The 5,609-nt window shown below is 47.5% G+C and overlaps 1 protein-coding gene across 2 annotated transcripts in view; it reads right to left on the bottom strand.

The window, feature by feature from the left end:
• The window catches only part of CPQ (carboxypeptidase Q), a 320,242-nt gene that overhangs the window by 198,664 nt on the left and 115,969 nt on the right, over positions 1 to 5,609 (bottom strand). The gene's annotated exons all lie outside the window — the stretch shown is intronic.

Below are 5,609 nucleotides of genomic sequence, written 5' to 3'. Positions count from 1 at the left end.
TTGTCAGTTGTCCCATCTGGTTTAGCAGGGGTCCAATGTTGCCCTTGCTTTTCCTCCAGCTCCCCACATATCTAAAAAAGGACTTTTTATTGTCCTTGATATTTGTAGCTAGCTGGAGTTCCATCACAGCCTTGGCTTTCCTGGTTTGCTCTCTGCAAGTCCGGACCAGAGCAGAGTATTCCTCCTTGGTGGTGGTTCCAGTCCTCCAACCTTTGTAGGTCTTCCTTTTAAGACGCAGGAGGTCCACCAGTTCCCTGCAGACCCAAGGGGGCCGCTGTGCCCTTTTGCTGCCTTTCCTCCAAGATGGGATGGACTTTGCTTGTGCATCCAGGATTACTCCCTTGAGGAGCAACCACTCATCCTGAAGTCCCCTCCCCTTTGGGCTGTGGCCCTTTAGGGCCTCACTGACAAGCCTCCTTAGTTTGTCAAAGTCAGCTTTCCTGAAGTCAAGGACTTCTGTATTACTGACTGACTTGCCAGCTTTACAGCAGATGGTGAAGGTGATCAGCTCGTGGTCACTGTCACCCAGCTTCTCTTCGATCATTAGGTCACTGATTTAATCATCCCTGGTTGCCAGTATGAGGTCGAGCAGCGCTTTACCTCTTGTCGGCCCACAGACTTCCTGCATCAGATAGAGGTCATCCACACACAAGAGAAAGCTTTGCGACTGCTCGGATTTGGCTGAGCGCTCCTCCCACGAGATGTCTGGATAGTTGAAGTCTCCCATGACAACCATGCACCGGGAGTGCGCGGCCTCAGCCAATTCCCTAGCAAACTCCTGGTCAAGGTCTTGACCCTGGGTAGGGGGTCTGTAGTAGACTCCCACCATAGTATCCCCTGTGCCGTGTTTCCCACGGATTTTAACCCAGTGGGTTTTCTCAAAGAGCTTCCCCAGGACCGATCCCTCCCAGTTTTGTCTCATATTCAAATTTACTCAAGAAGCGCTTAAGGGTGCACCGATACAGATTTTTGATGCCGATACCAATAGCCAATTTTTAAGGAGGCATATTGGCCAATACCAATACGATTTCCAATACCAGCCCAGCAGCTTGAAGAGCTGCATGCAGCTGTTAAGTTTGGTGTGGTGGAAGGGGAAGGGGGAGGGAAGTGGAATGGTTGGGCAGATCAAGGCCCCCACTGTGAGGCAGAAGCAGGGCTGGGGCAGAAACAGGGGCAGGAGCTGGAGCAAGCGCTGCACAGCCAGGGTGGGGCGGACACAGAACGGAGCCATGGCTCATCCAGGGGGTATGAGGGGGTGGTGACACACACCACTGTGCACCACTTCTCTAGGAGCTGCTGATTCAGTGGCTCTTGCTGCTCCTGCTGCTCATCCAGGAGGATGCTGGGGGGTGGTGTGCCCCCGGATTTGGGCAGGGCAGGGCAGGCTCTTTCCAGTGGGGCAGGGCTGTGTGTGGGGCTGGCAGTGGCAGCTACCCCAAAATTTGCCATAGCCCTGCCCACCGAACCCCGATCCCAGCACTGCCGCCACCCACACAACCCTGTCCCACTGGGAAGAACCTGCCCTGCCCAAATTTGGGGGTGCACCCCCCCCACGCCCTCCCGGACGAGTGGCAGGAGCAGTGGCGGGAGCCGCCAGGTGAGCACTGGATGAGCTGCCAGATTAGCGGTTCCCAGACCAGCGACACACAGCTGTGGGAACTGCCCTCCCCCTCCCCGTGCCCCCTCGGACCAACGGTGGCTCTGTCCCATGCCCTCCTCACCCTGGCTAGTCCCAGCCCCAGGCATCACCCTCACCGCAAGGCTCTTGATCTTCCCCCCCCACACCCCTTCGCTTCCCCCTCCCCTTCTACCACACCACACTTACCAGCTGCATGCAGCTCTACAAACTGCCCGGCGGTGCTCTTCGATGCCTACATGCTGTGCTGCAGCTGCGCGCATGCATGGGCTATTTATCAGCCAAATTATCAGCCACATCAGGCCGATTTCTGATACAGTCAATTTTCTTTATATTGGTGCCGATCCAATATTGGACCAATGTATTGGTGCATCTCTGGAAGCATTCTATTCCAGCATCCGAATAATTAATAAATACATTGAACAGCACTAGGCCCAGGACAGACCCCTGTGGGACTCTACTTGCAAACCACCCGCCATTCTTACATGGATCCATTTATAATTACCCTTTGCTTGCAGCTACAGCCACTTGTCTGTCTATCCATCTTACAATAGTTTTGTCTAAACCATCTTTCTCCATTTTGTTTATGAGAAGGTCATGTAGGACTTCGTCAAAAGCATTGCTGAAGTCCAGATAAGCTATACAGGCAACCCCTACTTAACGCGGTTTCAGTTAGCATTATTTCGCTATAGTGCTCATTTAAAATTGATACCCCATTCCACTGAGAGCTCAGCCAGTTTCGCTATAGCGCTCAGTGGAATCGGGGAGTTTCAGTGGGCAGGCAGGGAGAAGCAGCGGCAGCATTGAATGGGGGGTGAATGAGTGGGGGTGTGGGCATGAAGGCCCAGGGCAGGGTGGCAGGAGTGTGGGTCCAGGCTGGCACATGGTGCTGAAGCAGGTGGGGGGTGGGGAGAAGTGGCAGCACCAAGAGGGGAGGAACTGGGGCCCAAGCCAGTGCCCAGGGCCAGGGCCAGCGGGGGCCCGCACCCAGGGTGGAGGGCAGGAGTGTGGGGCCTGCACTGGTGTGTGGGGCCTGTGCCGGGGCCCAGAGCCAGGACCAGCGGGAGCCTGCACCCAGAGCGGGATGGCAGGAGCACCATTGCCTGGTCTGGCACATGGTGCCAAAGCGGGAGAGTGGTGGGGGGAAGAAACAGCAACAGAAGCGAGGAGCGTGGAGCCCACACCAGTGCCTGGGGCCAGGGCTAGTAGGAGCCTGCACCCGGAGTGGGGAGCAGGAGCACAGGGCCCTCACCGGTGCCTGGGGCCAGGGGTGGCAGGGGCCGGTGCCCAGAGTGGGCCCCTTGCCAGCCAGTACCCAGGCTGGCAAGTGGGGCCAGAGAGGCCAGCAGACAGGTGAGGGGTGTGGGGAAATGCAGCAGCAGTGAGAAGCGGTAGAGTGGGGGGCAGACATGAGCACGCGACCCGTGCCAGTGCCCAGGACTAGGACCACCGGGGGCCCAGAGCAGGGCAGCAGGAGCACAGGCCCAGGCTGGCACATGGGGCTCGAGCACCAGCGGGTGGACATTCTGTAAATGTCACATGAGCACTTTGGAAAACCACCTCAAGAGAGAAAACTGAACTGGTCATAAACAAAGTGCTGTCAGACTAGCACAGTAACCAAGTGAAAAAACAAAGAACTCTTTTCTTCTCCTTTAGAGATTTTCAGTAACAATAACTAATTAGAGTTTCTTATACCAGTAGATAAAGTTTTCAGACAAATATGATTTTCATTTGTGATAACCTTTCAAAAGGTGCCAAAAATGTTACATCATTTGCAAAATAATATAAAATACTTCAAATGATCATCATCTCTAACTTCATAATGGTATTAAATTCTAGGTGTATCACTCCAAAATCTCCAGTGTACAAATATCTAGATCTGCATGACCTCATATTTGCTCTGAATTCAACAGTTATCCCCCCAGGTAATGAACACATACCTCCGAGCTTCCCACCTAAGATGTCCAGCTAGCTCCAAAATCTGCCAATTTTTGTTTCATATGTCTGTACTTACTGCTCAAAACTTATTACTTTAGAGCAGGGGTGGGTAAAATGCGGCCCTGCGGGCCAGATGCAGCCCGCCAGGCCATTCTATCCAGTCTGCAGGGCCCCTAAAAAATTTAGAAAGTGAATATTTATCTGCCCTGGCTGCCTGTCATGCAGCCCTCGATGCCTTGCCAAAACTCCCACCCCTGCTTTAGAGTTAAATATTATGTCACTCGTGGATTCAGAAAAGCAATTATTCTATTATTTTCATTCAAAAGTTAAATTGAGATTTTTGACTCATAAACCCCTTTTGATTCCACTGGATATGTAACATATTCCAGCATACTATGGCATAAGGGACTCTGTAAATCTTTCATTCTGCATTGCATCTTATTGTATGAATAGTTAGATAGTTCCAGTGTTTACCAGAGTTACGGTATATAACTAGATTGGTGAAACATCATGAGCTTCCAAAGAGAAACAATTGTTAATCCCCCATTCACTTGTTTTACTTTTCTGTTTCTTGGTTACACTTCAAGTGTGCGTGCCACTGCTCTCATTAACAGCAGCACAGCATTGTGAATAAATGTTCCCATACTGTTTAAAATATCTACACCCCTCATGCTTCAGCAACTGAGAGGATCCAAGAATGTTTTTATCTCACTGGGAAAGAAATAGATGGAAACAGCCACACAGAGTCCACATGTGGCCCCTGGCTTAAAGTGTTCATAAAGGTTATATTTGGATACGATGCTGGTTGAATTGAAATACTATAATTTTCAAATACAAAGTATGAGTCATGAAGGACAAAACATTAACTCCCCAGAAGCATTGCTAAAAATTCACATGACGCAAGATTAAGTTAACTGTAGTCTATTCTAAGGGCTAAGATGTTGTCCTCTGTACACTGTGTTCCATGGAGCCAAATTCATACCTGATAGCCCATAAATCACTCTACCACAGCGATCATTTCAGAGTTTTCAGAAGTGTGATCATTTGGCAGGAAAAAAGATTACAGTAAATTCTAGCTGCGTTTTCTAGATGCAATAATCCAAAATTACAGTACTTCACACACAGAGCAAACACAGAACAAGTTCACTTGGTTTAAAAAAAAACTGAGATAAAAATATATTACTCTTATTTTTCATTACAATTAGAAAACTTTTAGGTTAGAAAGGAAGAATGACTTAAGTAACTTCATTTTAGCAGGGATTTATAGTGTTACCAGAGTTAGGGTTACATCAGCATTTCCATAAAATTATATAGGCTAAAGATTCCATTCCAGGCTGAAACTTGGCATAAAAGTCCTCATCCCAGGCATAAATTTTCTACCACCACAAATCTGGTTTGGCTGGTTATATTTTATAAAACTAGAAATTAAAAAATAGCAGCGAAAGTAGAATCTTAAAATAGCGACTGTCCATTTAACAACTCATGTTAAACTAAACTCAGTCAACTAGATTCATCAGCATTTTGCTCCAGTTTTTACGCTAGAGTTTAGTGGTGTCACTCCACAGAAATGCAGTGGCAGTCAAGCCAGTTAATTTATTAAAAGGCTAGATGTCCTTCATATTACAAACCAAATTTAAATTAGACAGCAGATAAATATATTCAAGGAGAGGCTATAAGCTCATACAAAGTATTTTGTATTTAAAATAGAAATGTTGTCATTCACATGGAGTAAGAGATCTAAAGTAAACCAAATAAAATAAGTAAAGTCAAGTATAATGTAACCTACACAGCAAAAGGTAGTTTGTTCATTATTTTCATAAGCATGGCTTGATTTTCATTTAAAATGCTGTAACCTGGTTCTTGCTGTAGCCTATTTATTGCAAATTCCATACAATAAAATCCTCGGCATGTTAGAATTTTACTTCAGCAAATATACATAGATTTTTTTGTTAATTAAAAGTAAATATCCATTACCGCACTACTTTCACAACCATGAACTTATAAAAAGAGTGAAAGGAAAAGAAGCAGTTAGAAA

The sequence above is a fragment of the Alligator sinensis genome, unplaced genomic scaffold (assembly GCF_000455745.1).
Source record: "Alligator sinensis unplaced genomic scaffold, ASM45574v1 scaffold191_1, whole genome shotgun sequence".
Taxonomy (NCBI): domain Eukaryota; kingdom Metazoa; phylum Chordata; order Crocodylia; family Alligatoridae; genus Alligator; species Alligator sinensis.
This window is presented reverse-complemented; position numbering and strand designations above follow the sequence as displayed.